We start from the raw sequence: 20,042 nt of genomic DNA, 5'->3' as shown, positions 1-20,042 counted from the left end.
ATGGAGACTCAGACACCAGCTGCATTCACCGTCACAGACCTCTGCCGGCTTTTGATGTCCACCCTGCTGCCCAGCCCCTGACCACAGCGACACCGCGTATCCACCAACCATCTCAAGTAAAAAAAAAAAAGAAGACAGAAACAACTCACTCCTATTTATATGTTTTTATTATCTAACGGGAGAGGAGAATCTGTTTGATATCCGTGGACAAAAAACAAGCTGTTCGGGTCTGGGCACTCTGGGGTGTCTGACTGATTGACTGCATGGGCAAAGTTCCCAGGGTCTGTCTTTGTGTCCAACTGCTTTTCAAACAGCCCCAGGCTTGAGAGAGTTTTGCCTCGGGCAGAAAAATGATAAATTAGAATTACATTTTACCAAATCAGAGTGTCTAGGTTTGGACTAGAAAGGTGCAAGAATGAAATGAGATAGGCTTTTATCATGTGGAATCAAAGGACAATGGCGTTGACGTGAATGTAGTTGTCCGTTAGAAGAGTAATCATATGAATATGCAAAATAAAAGACAGGGCTTCCCGCTGCTGTGTTGATGCAATTGATAGGACACTTTTGAATTTGATTTGGTTTGTAGTTTACATTTTTGCACATTAGCATTGAGACGGGCAACATAAGACACTGGATTCTAGTTGCACTTGATCATGTGGAGTGTCTCCTGAATTAAATTACCATCAATTATTGCTATGTACGTTTATTTTTCACATTAGTTTAAAGCAATAAACTAATTCAATGTAAAATTAAGCATGATATACGCCCCAGCAAAGAATAAATTAGATTCATACAGAAATATATTACTTTGATCAGTTTGCGGTTCAGTACTGCTCACCACTCTGGTCAGTGCAATGCATTTTTCCAAGTTAGAGTCAGAGAAGTGCTTCAACTTGAGCACACCTGCCTCCAACTTTCTTTCTCTCTCTTGTACTTCTAAAGTATAGACTGTCCTTCAAGACAGCAAGGTGAGCACAGAGCTGTCCAGCTTGTGATGAGTGGAGCGGAGGGGCCAGCATCAAAGACATGGTCTCTTAAGAGAAAGAGAAAGAAAACGAGTAAAAGACGGAAAAAGAAAGAGAAAGCAATACATACTCATCCTATTATCGTCTGTGCTGTTACAACAGAGGTTATAGAGACAATGTTTGTATCATAGCTTCTCAGAAATTCACCGGGCATAATGACATTTTCATCTCAGGCAGTGTTGTATCACAGACGGATGACACAGACATCCCTGTAAACCCCCGGATAGCGGCTCGCTTCACGATCGTTGTTAGCCTTAAAGCCCTTGCGTAAGCAACTCACAAATGCCTAATGGTCTTTATCATAAATATCAGTACTGCAAAGGTTATAGTTAGATAGATATGTCCCTGCGCCCCATTTAGTTGCATAGCAGACACGTTTGACTGATGCTGCTTTCAAATAGCTAGAGCCACATTGATAGAGGAGGCTTAGAGCTAAATAACAAGTGGGTTACTCTCAGGGTAATCTTAATGCAGGTGAAATATCTACTCTTGTGTAAAGGTTATCTCAATATAACTTCTACGTTGTTCTCTCAAATCTCAGCAACCTCCTCAGTTAAACTAATGGAAGACCTTGCCATTTCACAATAGCATGACTTAGAGGGGAACTTAGAAAACAGTCCGCGTCGACAAAGGCTCTCTCCTCTCGAGCCGGGCGGCTGCAGACACATTAAAAAGACTATTTAAGTTTTGACTAATGGTTTACTCGACTGAATTATAATCACATGATAATATCTATTGACTGCCATTGATTTGCTATTAGAGGACTAGTTTAACCTTGATTTATAGCAGCACACCTGTCGAGTCCAAGGCCATAAAGGGATCATTGACAAGCAGCAATAGCCCTTCTTAACATGCCCCTAAGGTCCCCTTCAGCACCAGATCAATAGCTGACCTCTATAGCCATTACTTACTGGAAATAGCATTTCACCTTTTTCTGAAAATGATGTACAGTGTCTGTCAGGGCGGAAAAGGAATACATGTTCTTAACCTTAACGTAATCTGGAAGGAGAAATAAAGACTGGTGTAAATATTTGATATTATTACTATTTATCTTCGACTACATTTATCAGGCGGCGACTAATGATTACTTCTATTTTCTTGATTGATTATTTTGTCAGTAGAAAATCAGAAAATTAGGTGTCTGGTGGACAACTAAATACGGTGATCACAGGTTTGGTTCTGGCAGAGGAACTTTGTGTCTTGACCATTGTTTTCTATCATCTCTCTAATGTCTGCTCTTGAATAAAGCCAAAAATGTCTAAAGAATATACTTAAAAAGCAACAATCAATAAAAATGCATATCCCAATTTCCTAGTGCCGTCCCAAAGAGGTCTTCAAACTGCTCATTTTATTTTACCATTGATCCAGAACCCAAAGATATTCAGTTTACAATGATATAAAACAGAAAAAAAGCAAATATCATTTAAGGAGCTTGAAAGGTTACCCACATGATTACGCCAGTATCACAATACCTGTTTGTTTGAGCTATAAACATTCATAGATTTTGTTCACATTCCTCTGTCCTTGGACCCTAACAGCAGATAAAGAAAAATTCCCCTAAAAAAATCCTTTAACGGGGAAAAAGTGGTATAAACCTCAGGAAGAGCAACTGAGGAGGGATCCCTCTAGAACTGTGGGTCCTGAGTTGTGGGTATGTGCTACAGTAGTAGTCTACACTGCAAAACAATACCAGAATACACTTTTATCTCCGTGTTATAGGCAAATTTAAGTAGGAGATGTTGATGATACACTAAATGTTTCATCTTTGCAAGGAAGGTTTTTTTATTGTCATTATTATGTTATAGAAACATATTGCCTGACTCACAAAATAAGTACGGGATTGGACGAATTGGACGAATGGATTGAACTAAAAAACAAAAACTGTATGGAATTAGTTACTGATGACCAAGACGTCTGTGCAGTAGTTCACTACATGCTAGACTACCTGAGTCAGTTGAGTGTACTTGGTTATAAAAGCGGCAGTGGCTGCCCATTAAGGAGGACCTGAGGGGACAGAGTATCTCTCACCGAGTGACCTTTATTATGAAAAGAGCCCGTGGGTCATTGGATGTGACACATATGTATTAGGCTGATTAGGGCTGCGGCCCTGACCGAGGTCCGCAGGTGTCCAGCAGCGTGACACCAGCCTCTTTCTCTGTCTGAATTAAGAGTAAATGACGGAGGAATATGCGTGACCTTTTTAGTTAGAGGAGGAAATGACTTCACTTGTAATGCAGCATGAGGAAAGGCCGATTCTTTGGGTGGTGCATTGTTTTTCTTAAAGACAAAGTGAGGAATGTCTTCATAATGCTGCTTAGATTGCCCTCGATTGTGATTCTGATTTGCTAAAGGAGGATTTTTTTGTGGAATGCAAGCTTCCCATGCTTCCCCAACCATGCACGGGCACATGTCTGCATGCGGTGCGTGTCTGTCGGTCAAAAGAATCCACTCAGACAGGTGATGTGGGTGAGTAATCCATTAGAAGGATACAGAATCCCTTCCTCAGCAGTGCACAGTTTGAGTGCACTCAGCAAGACCTTGACGGGCCCCAGAGCCAGGGCCTGTCAAGCCAGGAGGCAGAGTGATGGAGAGCCCCCACCATGGTGCACTGGACCCTGGCTCTCACCCACGCACTGCCACTGAGGCCGCACACTCAGGGGCCTACGGTCACTGCAACACAATCCAGATGTACTGTACTGTGCGTGTGGACGTGTGCAGGTATGCATGCGCTTGGGCGTACACGCACATGTTCTTCTCACTAAGGGTATGGGACTGTGCCAGCGAAGGGTCAATGCAGATTAAGATATTTCCTGCCAGTCTCCTGTCTGTTTGTCTCAGGGGCTTAGGATATTTCCATTATTGCAGGAAAATTCACTCAAATCCCTAAACCTTGTCAGCCAATGACATGCAGTCCCAGAGGACGTCGGGCTTTAACTCTGAGGGACATTAATGAAAAGGCAGCCAGCTCCCTGAAGACACACTGCTAGCAGCGCACCAGATAATGGCCAAAAAAGACTGAGAGCGGGGCTGTGTCTTACACAGGAAGTTAGAAACATTATTTCACTGCTGATCTGACATAAGCAAACATGAGAATTTCAACAGATCTGATAAACAAAGTGTTCATGTAGACAGATTCCTGACAGAAAACAAACGTCCGCCCTGTAGTGATTGTGGTAGAACAATCACTGATGATATAAGTTGACCCAGCAAGATGTATCTCTATTTGTGTATTTCCCTGCCCTTGTGCACATACAGTTACCGGCAAGCCCGTCTGTGTACATACTCGTGATGTGTGATATACCTCCCGAATGTTCGGTAACACAGTCAATGATTTCAAATTAGCAATAAGCCATCGCCACGGTGAACACAACGCTGTTCTTATTATAAATCAGATCTCGCAGGACTTATTAAAGCAGAAGGAGAAGCTCCAACTTCACTAATTGGTGCAATGATTTTTTAAATAAGTGTGTGTGATTCCTTCTTCACCAATTGCAGTGAATAAAGACACTCTGGGTTGTTAGAAACTGAATCAATAATGTAGAGCACTGCTGTGTCTTTATTGCATATCTGGGGAGTTACCGATTCATAAAAAAACAACACATTACATTATGGGATTTGCTTGCCCAGAGGTTTGGGTTATTGTCTAACATCAAAGTCTTTTGTAAATATGTCTGTTAATTTATCGGCACATGCATCTTCAATAATGATTCTTTAAAGATGTGGAGTTATTAAGAAGTTATTCTTAGTTGCTGACACGTCGGTGATCACAGCAGTGTCAGAGGGAAAACTTGAGTTAAACTTGGGAGCATCGAAATATTAAAAATGGAATGATTTCAAAGCTCTTGTGATCCTGTGATGAGGGAACATTATGACAAAAGTTAGGCTTACATCAAAAATACAACACATTAACAAATTAACATTCTATCAACATGTCAGGATGTCGCTAGGCTTTTATGTGTGTCTGTGTGTGTGTGTGTTTGCATGTGTGTGTGAGAACCCTGCCAGCCTGAAAATCAGTTTGGGCTGTGAAATCCCTGTCAGTGCCCAGGGCTTAGGCATTCTGATCTGCTTGGGAAAGCTGCTACACTAATAAATGGCATTCACCCGGAACGGTCACATTGTCTCACTGTAAATGTTCTATTCATTTTTCATACTTCTGTGTGCAGCCGTCCCACCCCCTCCGATATTTTCTTACTGAAATCAACAGCGGCCACATCATCCCATCAGCTGCATAATCCCATGGAAGAAATCCCTTATCTTTCCAATAGGAAATGGCTTCCTAAGAGAGTTGTTATTGAAAGAACAGTCTGACATTTTGCTGTCAAAACCATAGTGAGAAAAACAATACGGATTTCATGTTCATAGAGATAGGTCCAAGTTGTGTTTACCCCAGCAAGCAAAAGGACTGGAAGCTAGAGGAAACAGTTAAAAAAAAACCAAAAAGACACCTTCCAAAAACTCAAACACTGTGACGACATCGCTAAAAAGAAGTCAGATGTTAAACTGGATATGCTGTCAGCTTATTTATGACCAGTCATACCACTGTATTCTCTGGCTCACTTGGGACGCCACTGGGTTTTCAGATTGCAGCAATTAGCCTGGTTAGAACGATGTTATCATCACCCATGGAGAAGACCCCACAAAAACAAAACACCAGTTAAATAAACTGGAATTATCTTTTAATATATGTGTATAAATCATAGACAGTATAATAAAAGCGACATGACAGCTCCACTAAAGTGATGCCAAAACATCTCGATCACCCCCCTCCATGTTAGCGTATGGGACATGGGCTTAACTAAACAGTCTAAGTATGCGTCAAATCATTTTTTCTGTCATTTGAGGTAGTTCCTAACACACTGATGTATGTTGAAGTGTCCATTATTCTGATAAGTTTGGTTAAAATTAGCTATTTGATGCTATAAAAAAGGGGCTGACATCATGATTGACAGCTGTGAGCCAATCAGTGCTCTAGCCATCAATGTCGTTGCTCAAGACTGGTCATGCGGTGGGAATTCAATACCACGGAGATCGCTACTGCGCAGATTCTGGCTCCAAATGACATCACTAGCCCAAGATGGCAGCAGCCATAGCTGGGATATTTTGGCTTCATTTTTGTAAAGATGAAGGAGGTGGAGACGTGTCGTCCATCTTTATATACAGCAGAGCTTCAAGAATTCGTTGACTAATCGATTAGTACATAGAAAAGAAAATTAATCTTTTTTGATAATCAGTTAATCGTTTCAGTTATTTCTTAGCAAAAATGTCAACAAATGTCATTTGTTGGCTTTAGCTTCTTACATCTGAAAATTTGCTGCTTTTCTTTGTCCTGTATGATCGTAAGTGAAGAGTCTTTGGATTTTGGACTGTTGGTTGGACAAAAGACGCAAACTGAAGATGTAACTTGGGGTCCTAGGAAATTGTGATGATAATTTTCACTTTTTTGACATGTTTCAGACCAAACAATTAATCAAATGGTCATAAAAATAATAGCAGATGAATTGATAATTAAAATAATTGTTAGTTACAGCCCTATACAACTATTGATACAAATGAAGATGTAGAAATCAGACATTTTGTGTGTTCTTTTAAGACAAAATATATCCTTGGGGACATGCATCAGGGTTACTTACTACACATATGGATATGGTTGTTTGGTTTGTAAGCTGCGGTACCTCTGTTCTATCATGAGCCCAAGTAGCAGTGAACATATTGGGGATTAGCTGCTAGTGAGCAGGATAAAAGGTGTCATGCTTTAGAGTTGTTTAAATGTATACTTTTCCTCCCTTCTGATATAACAAGGCAAACAGTTTCCTTATGGTTCAAGTCATAACACGCCATTCTCATTAGACTGTGGGCCTGATCGCAAGTATTCCCAAAATATTGGACTGTTCCTTTAAACCCTTTGGGCTATATATCCACATCTTGTAGATTTTGAAGATTTCACCATCACATATTTGTACAGCTGCATCCTGACGGATACATAAGTTAACCAGCTACCATCAAAATATCATTAACAATAATTGAAACTCTCTGTGGATCTCTGCCCTCTAGGTGTTAGAGCCGTCAGAGTCAGTTATGTAAAGGAGGACATGATGACAGAGGATGATGCGTGTGTAAGTCTGTGTGTGTGTGAAAGGTGAGCGTGGTCGGTAGCTTGGACAGTTCGCGACCCAGCGGGGACATTGGCGCTCCGGCTGGGTAGGTAATGATATCAGATGCCACACTCCACAACAACAGGTGCCTTGGCAATGCCACCTTCTACCTCCACGCTGTGTCAATGACATCAACACCGACCCACCAGTTAATTATAGATCACCAATCCCCTGCTCTTCACTGTTCAGCCACGAGAGGATCATGAGGCTATGGGGGAGATGTTCTGTCGAAGCAGGTTGACAGGTCCAGTGAAGAACATGACACTACAAGTTGACTTTTTTTCCTTTTCCATCATGAGCTTTTTTGTGGTCACGTCAAAATGTCCTGCACCCACAGAAACTGTCATCTCAGTATCAGGAGAACACCTTAGAACCATTCAGCTTTATAATGCATGGCTAAAAATGTCATAAGCTGACAATGTAACCTGTTTTCACACAACTAGGAAGTTAGCTCAATGGTTACCAGTTAACTACCCCCAACCACCAGACTCCTGACATCCTAATCAAAGCCTCTGTTTTTGGGGCCTTAGACGTTATAAAACAATCCAAGGTGTCCTGATTTACAATAGAAAATAACTTAGGCTTAGGGGTGGACAATATATTGATAGTGTAATATGGGAATACATTTTTGATTTGGGATATCATAATACCATGTTGTCTTCTCCTGGTTTTAAATGCTGCATTACAGTAAAGTGAAATAATTTTCTGACTTTACCGGACTGTTGTAGCTCCTCTATTATTTGCCTTTAGCCACTTAGTCATTATATCCACTGCTGGTTGACTGATAATGGATTATTATCTTATCTTCTATTTGAAATGCTTTTACAACTACTTTTTATTATTTTGTATTTGGCAAAAAATTCAAATGCAGTTTTGTACAAGATACTTTAGAATGGAGTAATTTTGTGTTTTTGAAATACTCTAAATGTTTCCTTAATGATTTATAAAACATAAAAAAAAACAAGACTAGGTCAAAACCTATTGGGCCTATATGGCTGACCTGTGGAGTAAACACTAGAGCAGTGGTTTTCATACAGTATGGTGTGCTGTGATGCCAATCCAAGTGTGCCATGGAATTTTGTGATAATCACATATTATTATTGCAATATTCAACTGGGCCTATACAAAAAGTTATGAATGAAATTTTAGTTGACTGTATCAGTATGTTGTGTTCACCCATTTCCTAATAAAAAGGCAAACTCTGGTTAAAAAAGGTAATTTAATTAAAAAAAAAAAAACTTCATTGGGAACCTGTTTGTCGCCGTTTGCGCGTGGGAATTATAAGTGTGTGACACATCAAAAGCCCTGGTTGGCAGCCAGTGTGAAGGATGATAACATTTATCAGGAGAAAGCAGTGAGTGGACAATGGATGGCTTTATTGTACGACGCAAATTACAACAAAGCACCACCGAAAGAAAAGAGAAAAAAAAAACTGTCAGACAGTATCACGAAAGCTACCTGTCTTATTTTTCATAATTTTATTGTCTTACGTCATGATAACACAGTGGTAACACACGTTAAAAAAGCTACTATAAAAGTGATGAGTATAAATACAGGTGTGCCTTGAGTTTTATGGCCTGCCCTTTGGTATGCCTTAGCTACAAAAAGTTTAAAAACCATTGCACTACAGGGCTTTTATTTTGAACATGGACTTTTAATTTGAAACAGGAAGTGGAAGCATTCACTCAGTCACGAATTCACAGACTTTTAGCAACAGCACTGAACCAGGCATTAACTTCTCGAAAGTATGTGTTAAAACAGAGACACACTCACTCTGATCTGTGATATACGTCCTGGCCTGAATGGTGGAGGCTGTGAAGCCATCAGCCACTATCAGAGGCAAGTTCAGCTGATAATGATAGTTTGTAAAACGATCTATCGATGCCAATTATTCAGCTCAGCTGGCAAACTAAACTAAATTGTCACTAAATGGATAGTGAGGTATTTGGTTAAAAAAAAAAATTGTGATATTTAATTTTCTCCGTAACGCCCAGTCCTAACTATTTTTGCATATCAGAACGCCAAGTTTATTATCCCTTACAAAAATCCCATAAGTAAGACTTCACTGTGACTCTGAAACTTGTGCCTAATGAAGATCACAGTCTGTGCAGTGGAGATCATTTTGCCATGTGCGTACAAAGACAGTAGTCTGAGTAGCAAGAAATGTGAATGATGTTTACATGTTCATGTCTGCTAATAAACTACTCCCCCTCCCATTTTTTTTTCTCCATGAAGGACATATGATTTTTGTTGTCTTGTACCTCATATGCTCAGAAGCCTTGTGACTAATTCAGTAGAAGTGCTCAGCTCCGGGGTGGAGATTGGGAGCAGATTTAGGTGCAGCATTTGGATGACCATATGGAACTCTTTGTGGCGCCAAGAGACCATGCAGCTTGGAAACCTGATCACCATCTCCCTGGTGACAGCTGGAGCCTTTACACCATCAGAACATTTGTAGACTTCTAATTTGTCATAACCACCTCCTGTGGCAAAGAAATATGCTGCAAAAATTAGGTAAGCAAAGTTTGGAATTTCTGGGACGGAGCGAGATTTTGGGAGCGGGGCCAAGGGGAGATAGCGAGGAGAGGGTTAGGAGAGGGATGTGTCAGTGCATGCGGGAGTCTTATCTTATGCTTACATAATTCCCTCTTCCTATCTGATGAAGCAGTGGTCTTGGTTCAAATCGTGGGGGTGATTTCACTGCACAGGACAGGAAAAAGTGGAGAGTTTATGTGTGCAACCACACGTGGACATTTTTGTCATGTCTGTGGCATTCTCAGAATACACACAGAGACTGCTCTCAGCGTCCTCTGGAGGTATGAGAGGGGCCGTCCTTGCTCCTGTCCAGTCATAATTTCACAAGTGCGTGTATGAGTGTGTTTCTGTGTCTGTGTGTGCAGGTCATGTTCATGTACCTCTGCACCTAGTGGTTGTCAGTCAAGCATAAGCTCTCTCTCCCTGAGGTCCCTGAAGGGAGCTGCTGGTTATAGAAGCTTGTCAGTAAATATATCCCATTAATATTTCATGGAACTGTTTTTCTTTTTCTGTTGCAGCTTCCTCTCAGTGTACCTTGTTGTTTCTCCCTATTTGTCTGAATGGACCATGTACCTTATGCTCATCAACCAGAAAATACCCTCCCTTCATTCTCCATCTCCAGAGTGTAAAGTGTTTTCTGCCTGAAGGCACAATTCTCTTGTCATTGTTGTACACTCAAAGCCTTGTTGCGGTGTGATGTAATTGTTTTGCTCTGAGACCTTTCACGTTGCGTGCTGAAAACAAAGGATGGATTCATGATCTATACGACTCTAAACCTCTTAAACTCGCAGTTAGAGATCTTAAACCATGATTGTTTAGCTAACAAATTAACGACTCTCTAACAAAGGCTCACAGTGACAGAACAGTAATTACTTGAATACAACTCGCGTATCGGCGGTCAAATTGGTGTTGCGGGTCTGGAACAATGGCAGTAAACAGAGACTCAAATTCTCATTGCACTTACAAGAGCTCTGGGAAAGGAGTGTAGGCTAGCATTTTCATGTGAGAAATAGCCTAAGTGTTTTTCTGTTACACGGTGGTAATGCTCTCTAATGCTGATGGTTGACTCTCTGCAGGCAGTCTCACAATTCTCAGGTGGGCCTTCCTAAAGCACTAGCTGAATTAAGTGGATATGGCTGCGAGATTTTTTAAGTGCGTCACAGCATACAGACCGCTGGTCTACCGTGACATTACTTGGTTGTTAAGTGTTCTTTAGCGGATTACAGCAGGCTTTGGCATGTTTCTGACAAAGCAGAATGGGGCCATCAAAACCAGTTGGCCTGATAGTGGACGGAGAAGTGATAGATTCTGTTTCTGTTAATTTGGTTCAAGCTGGCTCCTCTGGGAGAACAGCAGACAGCGAAATGTCCAAGTGGGCATCAGGGATGGTTTTAAAGACAATAGATGGGAAGCCAGGCGTTAGGAAGCATAAAATGGAAGCTGTGTGCTTGTGTCTGGTCCTCAGTGAGTGTGTGATAGAAACTGTTCCACATAGAAAGCCTCAAGGCCCATTACTGTACATCTGTAAGGCACATTCTGCCAAAAAGAGACAGCTGTATATGTAAGAAAATTGATCAGTGAAAATAATGAGGATGCACTGATCCGGATCAGTATTAGCACTAATTCTAACCTTAGAAAGAGGATCAGATGTAACCAGTTTACATTAAATACAATCACTTTGTCAATGTTCTTTGTTAAGATTTTAAAGGCAGAGTTAAAGTATTGGAAGAGAAAAAATTGTTTGACGCATCCCTAGTACAAAATCGTAGATTTTTAGAAAACCTAATGTTGAAAACAATTTTTTGTTGCACAGGATGAGCATTAAAACAGCTCTGATAATAAGTGAGGCAATAAGCAGTAGCTGTGATGGTTACTTCTTTTATTTGCTCTCAGGTTTCTGAATAAAACCTTTCAAACGGCCACCACCCTTCAACCATTTCCTGTCGCTACCCGATGAGAAAAAGAAATCTTGTTCCGTGTTAGCAGCCAGGCACAAAAGTCAGGGTGAGAGCAAAGAAGAGAATAAAGAGAATGAAAAGGACTGGCTTTAGAAATGCTCAGCTTCAGTGGCAAGCTAGCTGGACTGTAACTTAGATATGTAGTTTTGAGAGTGAGAGAGAGAGGGCTATGGATTTTAATCCGTCAGTCGATAAAGGTCAGTGCTCGAAAGGGCTTTATTCCTCAGCTCCACATCAAAGTGTAAATCCGCTGATTGCAGGCCCTGAATGGGAAGACAACAAGGCTCCATTTGTGGTCTGTTTCTATGGCTCAGTGTGTGTAAGACCCCGCGTGCGCGAACCCATAATACAGGGCGTTTCTATCAGGGGCCCCCTAGATCAATGGGCCGCATGACCTTTGCATTGTGCTGCCGGCTTGGCCCGTGATGTCATGCCATCTATCCGGTGCTCCACTTAAAGGGGCGAAAGAAAAGCAAGGCAAAGTCCCACACCTTCCTCCCACTGAGCCACAGAAAAGACAGCATGAAAGGCATCATCTGCAAATGTATCCACCTGAAATAGGATTTATTCCCCTCAAAACACACCTTCACACATTAGGGAGTTCTCTGAAGAGTGCGTAGGTGTTGTAAATGAGCTGCCTGCTGGTTAAATGCTGGATGTTACGACGACGACTGAATGTTACTGCTGAATCACTATTTGAATGCATGTTTGCTGACTTTAACAAAAGTCTTGTTGGCTGATTCAGATGAGCCCTACCACTTCTGGAGTGTTGTTCTGCATTGATCTATGGCTATTGAAATTAAACATGGTGCGGCAGAGAGTCCGGGCCAAGAGACAAGAGAAGCCCTCTCATTGTTCCCAAGTGAAAGGTCCTCTTTATAGTGAGGAGAGACGATGGCAGCTGGTAGGTTCTTCCCTCTATAGAAGATAGAGCACTTTCACAGAGTTGTGGAGTGCATTTGAATGGAAATCTAAAGAGGTAGGCGTGAACCATTTGTTTTGCTATGTTTGTGTTTGCTGTCAACATGTCTGTCTGTGTTGTGGGGCGGCCCCTTTTTACTGCACAAAGTGGCTAACCCCCCCCCCCCCCCCAAACCCACACGACCCCACCAACTCTGCATCTCCCCCTGAACCCAGACATAATCGCGGGGGAGGAAGAGTTGCCCCAAAAGAGAGTGCCGGAGCCATCTTTATGGGCAGCTTTGTCATGGCGACAGATGTTGTAATTGCCAACTGATGGATCACTTGTCAAGGACGTCATTAGGATTTTGGTGGCCGGGCCCATTGGACGAAGAGAAGGGGTTAAAAGAAGGACTGGGAAAAGATGGAGCTGGCTCAGGCGGGAATGGATGGCAGACCAGGTCACATCTATCAGCCTTTTGACTGCAGCCATGGAGGTTAATAATGTGATTGGCCACGCGTTAGAGGAGACACTATTGAGGATAAAAGAGCCTCTGCTTCTGCCTCCTTGTGATGGTTAGAAAAGTTTAAAGGACGGGGCGTATTAACAAAACAAGCCTTTTATGGTTTTCTATGAAGCCTCATATTGCAAACTGGCAATGTGCCGCGACCAACAGTGTCGGTTCTGCTACACAGAGTTCATTTTAATTGGATCAGAAAATAGAAAATATTAAAAACTTCAACCCCAGCTTTCAATTCTGAGTGTTGTCTCAGTGTAAAAGATAGTGGGGCCCCTCAGAGAGCAGGACGAGGCTTCTGAGGGGCCCGATCCTTGAGAGAGGCTCTATTCTCTGGTGGCACATTCAAGGTCATTTAAGCCAGTGTCCCCACGTCCTACAAAGTGACACTCTACACCAAAGTAAATTGTCAGTTTGTTTATACGTGCCGTTTGATTGTGTAAGGCACCCTCCAACACACACACATACACCCACGCACACTCATACGCAAACACCAAGCGCTCCCCAGAGATCAATTAGTACAGACAAGGGGCTTTCAAACAAAGGGTGCTAGTGGCCCAGAGCAGCCAAGGGAACCACATAATTAACAGTTATAAAGTACTTTACTCCGTTAATTTAATTAGTTAATCCTTTTATCAGTGATTCTTTGTTGAAGGGAGTCATTACAGGGCTCCTCTTCCAGTGTTAGGGCAGCATGGCTGGTAATGGAGCTTCAGAAGTGATCTGATCCGTGATAGCTACAAAGACACGCAGTGCGCTGGGAGAATTACACACCACATCAGAAGTTTGTGGACTTGCCGAATAATGACATCAAGAAAATGTTGTCATGTGTTAATTTTTCCTCATTAACCTGGAATCTTGGCCTCGGTGAGGTGTAGGGATGTTACGGCCAATCAGTGTTTGAGGCGCTTCGGCTATTTTGCTTTGGATTGTACAACCACTCAACGAGAAAAGAGACATGTTCAGATCAAATACACGAGCATATGAAATCAGAGGTTTCTGGTCTCTTATTAAACGGGGATGTCTGAAGTCAAACGATCGTTTTCATGTGCTGCCAAGTCTCATCCCTTTGTCCCTCTTGGAACGCCACCCCCTCTGCCCAAAACCCATATCTGTCTTCGCACTCCGAAAATTATTCAAATGAGCCGAGCTTGCCATCACATTTATTTTACAGCACCACTTGAAGCGTTAACAATAATGTGCATGTAATCTTATGTGATGTAGCTGCACACGGTGTCACCTCTTTTCAGGTGCAGCACCTTTGAACATCAAATCTTTTTTTGAAAATGTTTTAATAATTAGCTGCACCGCCCCCTGTTGGGCGGTGAACTCGGCATCCTGGGTTCAGGGGGAGCTACAGACGCCCTCCGGCCCTCGCCTCGCTGTACTTACATGAGCATTTAACTCGCGCCTAAAGATAGAAAAACACACACATCCAACCTCGGATCACTTCCACAAATATGCACGGGGAAAAAAAAAAATCATCAACAGGCTCTGTGTGTGCCCACCGCCACCCCCCATTCCATATTAAAGTGGTACACAAGGTCCTGCTGATTGCTACAAGCCTTACAGTCACAGCATAACACCATTACGGATGAATGTGCTGGGCTGAAGATAGATTTCAGAGCTACTGTATGTAAATATTCTGCCACACAGTTTGCAACACCTTCATATTTGCTATGGTATATTTTATTGACAAAACACAACTGGTGTAAAAGTATTGTAACATGTTCCTGCAGTAGGATGGACCACCAAACAGCAGCTACTCACAACAGTTACTTAAAACACTTAATTCACTTATTTCTGTACAAAGATATTATTTCTCTATCAAGGCTATAATTGCTCTCGGATGTTTCGAGCGCAGTGGGTCAGTGCCAAGAAATCGAGTACAGAGTTTGCAATCAAACAAAAACTCCTCGTCTGACCAGATGGCTGATTGTTTACTTGTGTGGAGAGAGAGCGAGAAAAAAAAAAAGCATATCTCTGATTGCAATCACTCTCAGCCATCGCAGCTTCATTAGGCAGAGTTGGGAAATCATGACGATGGAGACGCAGAAACACCTGTTAGCTACTGTTAATGTTAATCTGGCCGAGGTGCATCCTCCGTGACATGTGGGGATGAAGTCTGCAGAGGTGTCACTCTAACACGGGAGAATTAGCCACTGGTTAATTAAATGCACCTGCTGAAGAACCTCTCCAGCGCCCTCCAGCCCCTTTGTCCTCGGGTTAACCAAACTGACAAACATCACACACACAAAAAAAGAAGAAGAGTTTTCCTTCGGCTATTCTCCCCTTTCTCCAGGGTTCTGTAAATAAGACACAATGACACAAACAAAATTACTTCCTGTTGGTACAACGCAGAGTTCTGAATTTTTAATAAGGCAGTGCACACCTGAGTGACACGAACTTTAAAACCTGAATGTTTCATGTTCACTTTCTGGGAAAGAAAGGTCTGGGACTTCAGAGATGTGGAACATAAGTGAAGTACTCAAGTACATTAAGAACATTTTATTTTAATAAATAAGCAGATACACCACACACAAGAAGGCTGAATTGCTTCTTCTTTTAATTTAGTCTTCATTTGAAATGTTGCAAACGTGTTGCGCCCATGGCTTCATCAAGTTTGTCACTTTATTCTTCTACTCCACAACATTTTAGACACAAATATTGTACTTTTTACTCCATCACATTTATTTCACTGCTATGGTTACCTTTACGAATATTATTTTACACACAAAGCATGAGACGATCTTATAAAATATGACATACTATTAGAGATTAAACTAGTCGACAAGTATTTAACATAGATAAAATTGTCTCTAGCTTGACTACATTGTGAAATGCTACCTCTACAATGCACCAACAATAATATACTACACAACAATTTAACAATCAAGGGGAAGTGTCAGGATTAGAAAAACTTTTACTTTTGATACTTTAAGTACATTTTTCTGATAATACTATTGTAGTTGGAATATTTCTATTGGGGTTGAGCGATATGGAGAAATCAAATATTATAATACTTTTAACCAAAGACCTCAATATCTATATTTGGGACAATATTGTAGGGTTAATTGTTGCTGCTGTCATCAAATTTTTACACAGTGAGATTTTTGAAATATCATCAATAACATGGATATAAGGACCAAGTGCGTAAAGGCAAATAATAGAACAGCTAAAACAGTCTGTAAGTTGGAAAATTACATCACTTTACTGTAATACAGCCTTTAAAACCAGGAAAAGACAACACTCGTTGCACTATCCAAAAGCTAAGATGATGTCTAGTCTCATTTTAGGATATTGATAAAACAGATATATTGCTCAGCTTTAATTTCTACTCTATTTCATTACACTTTTACATACGAACGATCTGGATAGTTTTTACACCACTGGAACTTAAAGTATATTAAATCTAAAACGGCCCAAGACAATGTAAACCGAACTACAACCAACATGACTTCAGGCTATAGGATCAAGTTTACGTACTCCCCCAACCATGAAGAAATGGCTCTCCTATAATTTCTGGCAGTCTTTGATGGGGATTTGTGCCCAAATGAAAATGCATCCGAAATGAGCAGCCCTCTGCGGCCCCCACAGTGTGCAAAGATGGCATACAGCAATAATCTTAAAAAATGTAATTAAACACAGATAAGATTAATACAATCAGGGAGAGATGATTGAAAGATGCTGTTGTTGTGTAGGAGGGTGGTGAGGCCCCCAGGCCCCTGGGCCCCAAAACGAGGCGGCTAGCTGTGGGGAAGGGGGCCCTTCGCACTGGGATTAGCTCAGCCAGGTGGGGGAGCTTCGTGGTTGGAGCATTTAAATTAGCGGTGAGATGACAACCCCCATTAGGAGGGATTAAAGGCCTGCTGGCAGGCAGAAATGCACTGGCACTGGCAGGGGCATCCGTCACACAAAACCCAAGGCGATGTGGCACAAGTCAGTCACTTGACAGCCGTTGATGTTCTCCTCATCACAATCACTATGATGGTGTAATGCAATTTCATTAAATATATATTAACTTTAATTTGCTTACATCCGTGTTCTTATAGCATTATGCTGTGATGCAAAAGCATTTTCAGGTTAATAAACATTTAAATGAATCTTAAAGTTGCTGTGTTTTGCTGTTTTATCACATCTGTTTCTTCTGAACTGTACAGTTAGTCGCACTGAAGGAGTTTATCACACAAGTTACATCAGGGCAAAGTTATCTTCTGACTGGACGGCAACTTTGTTTTGTGAACTCATAGATATATATTTTTTCACAGCTGCCCTTGTCCTGGCTCTGTTTCAAATGTAGGACATACAGTAGCCCAACTATGCAGCCTCCCTTAAAGTTAATTTAAAAGGACAGCGCCCAGGTTCAGGGGTGAGATTGCACAGAAGCCCAATCACCGTGGAGGTCCCCGCGGAGAATCTGTCTGTCGGTGGGATTGTGCTAACGTCAAAAAGCTGCAAAAGGAATTACTGGCTTACTGCCACCTGACAATGGCACTTTTTGTTCCTGATGCACTCCTAAGTTCTGAAGGCAGAGCAAAACAAAACAAAAACCAGCAATCCGATTAAAACAATCTCCTTGTGTCCTGATTAACATACATTTACATGAGAATAGCCCTCTGTGATTAAACAGTGGTAGGTGAGTCCGGCGCCCTATGTGGTGTTATGGCCAGAAGGAAGCCCACAGTGCACTGCACTGCGCTGCGCGCCATGAGCGGGGAATCTTCCCTGCCTGTTTGGCCTGCGCTGCTCATCGTAAATGTGTCATCTCTCCCACGGCAGCTTACAAACAAGAACTTTTAAAGCCCACCACCTGCTGGAATAAGAACTGGGATCAGTATGGGATGAGAGGATCGTATCTCTATGCAAACGAACCGATGACAAGTTCCAGATAGACACAATAACAGTCCAGGGCAGGAATCAGAACCCCAAGTGGAGCAGGGACCCTCCTTCGAAAACATGCACTTAAGAGGCTATGATTTATGATTTGGCATGTCATGGTCTCAGCGATTTCATTGTATGATAAACATACAGACGTCTAGAGTTATGTCCTTACCTTATTAGTGAGGTGAGCGCTGCACAACAAACAATGACAGGCACTGCAAGGGTGTCAGAAACAGCTTGAGATGGCGGAGGGGTAAAAAAAAAAAAAAGAAGAAAAAAAAAACACGGAGATGACAAAAAAAGGAACTGTAGACAGACAACGTCAGATGTCACTGTTTGGTATTTCTACAAAGCTCCAGAGAGAGAGGCTAGCCCGGAGCCATCTCAGTGTTTGAGACAAATGAAGTGAGAGCGTGCGAGCTCCTGTGCCAACCTGGGCCTTCGCTCTTCCCCTACAGTACACCGAGCTCTCCAGCGGCAACAGGAAATCAAACAATTAGCAGGAGGGAAATAAAAGGTCCTTTTTTGCCCTCTGGCACTTGTAAACATGGCAACAGTGTTTGGAAAACGCTGCCGTCATCATGCAAAGTTCTGTTTCCTGCTGGATCTGGCAACGCCATCAAAAAACACATCCTGACAGAGGAAAAAAACAATTCTGCAAATTAAAAAAAGGAAAATATATATATTTTAAGTGTGTAAACTGCATATTATTTATATAAATTAGGGGTAAAAGTACTTAATCCAAGAAAAATAAGTTCCAAAATGTTTAGAGACATAACCCAATTTGCTTATTTATAATTTCTACTCTAACTGGAGTAGTAATTTGCATATTTAATATGAACAAAATTCCCATGTGAAAGTATTTGACATAGCAGAAATTAGAGATTGCAGATTTAAAGCACTTGTCACTGTTATTCTAATTTTTTTTTTACACATTTAAACAGCGACATCATCTTCTGTAAAATAATACCTGGAGCTAAATACTGATCATGTCTTAAATTAACAAGCCTCTAATGCACATGGAAATATTGACATGGATTCAATTGAGGTTAAGACATATTAGAAAAATCCTCAAATAATAAAACCATAAAAAGCTGAACTAGTTTGTGACTTAAGCTGAACTGTTTATCGTACTTATCCTCAGCCAACTGGGTATTAATGCTACATTTAGAGCTACATGAAGTCGCTTTAAAGCATAGAGCAGGAACATGAATCTCCCCGTATCGCGGCAGAGTTCAACGTGCTCTCTAAGTGGAATTCTTAACTATGGGACCCCTTCACAGCGAGGAGTTTCTGTTTACATAAAAGAGCTGGCCAAGGTCTGGGACATTGCACTCGGGACCGGGGCATCCCAGTTCTCTGTCTAAGTGGAATGGAGAAAACATGGACATTAATGTAAAAGCAGAAAACAAGGAACATGTGTTTTCTTCCTGAGATGAAAGTTTCCAGGCTGGTTTGTTTTTAAGTGAATTGGGAGCTATACTTAAATGTAGGACAATGTCCCGGACCTGCTGTTTTTCATTTTTTCTCTTCATACATAACTGTCTTAATCGTTCAAGTAGTTATGGTTGTTCTGACTGTATCCAATCATGTTTAATTTTTCCCTTTTAAAAAAAACATGCTATTATTTCATTTATAAATGCAGCAAGTGAAGTGAGTGAATAGTTTAACAGTAAAGCTATTAAATATGTACGCTGTATAATATTTGGTGTGTCATATCATCATCATATCACAATAACGGCACTGTGAGAAAAATTATGCGAGAGTAATTTTGCATAAATAAACTTAACACATCATTGAAATCAATGCCTCGTTTTTCAAATGATCTGTAGACTATTAATTAATATTCTTAAGCTGACTTTTCTTTATATTATAAAACTGTAATATTCTTAATGATAAACTTTTTAATAACTTTGGATTTTAGTATAGTATATGTATGTAACAGTTGCTCAAGATTTGATGAAATGACTTTCAATCTAAAGGCATAAGTATTCACATAACAGTGTGCCTGTACTGTATTAAATAGGGTTTAAGGCTCATTTTAAATTAAGGTAGATTACTGGCCAAATG

The 20,042-nt window shown here is 41.2% G+C and overlaps 1 protein-coding gene and 1 long non-coding RNA gene across 11 annotated transcripts in view; one reads left to right on the top strand and one right to left on the bottom strand.

The window, feature by feature from the left end:
• Positions 1-20,042, top strand: part of LOC117264408 (phospholipid scramblase 1) — a 222,704-nt gene that overhangs the window by 171,001 nt on the left and 31,661 nt on the right. For 2 of the 10 annotated variants that reach the window (XM_033638333.2, XM_078162431.1), the window contains exon 1: positions 9,465-9,694. The exons of the other annotated variants lie outside the window; for them this stretch is intronic. The gene's annotated coding sequence lies outside the window, so the exon portion shown is untranslated. Of the gene's footprint in view, positions 1-9,464; positions 9,695-20,042 lie in introns of those variants that run through there. 10 annotated transcript variants of the gene reach the window in all.
• Positions 13,851-18,583, bottom strand: LOC144458840 (uncharacterized). The gene is made up of 2 exons (XR_013488213.1): positions 18,145-18,583; positions 13,851-17,904 (listed from the first exon to the last, which is right to left on the bottom strand). It is a non-coding gene; the product is annotated as an uncharacterized LOC144458840 (long non-coding RNA).

This window comes from Epinephelus lanceolatus, chromosome 20 (genome assembly GCF_041903045.1).
Source record: "Epinephelus lanceolatus isolate andai-2023 chromosome 20, ASM4190304v1, whole genome shotgun sequence".
Taxonomy (NCBI): Eukaryota; Metazoa; Chordata; class Actinopteri; order Perciformes; family Serranidae; genus Epinephelus; species Epinephelus lanceolatus.
Note: the sequence above shows the minus strand (reverse complement) of the source record. Positions and strands in the feature narration are given on the sequence as shown.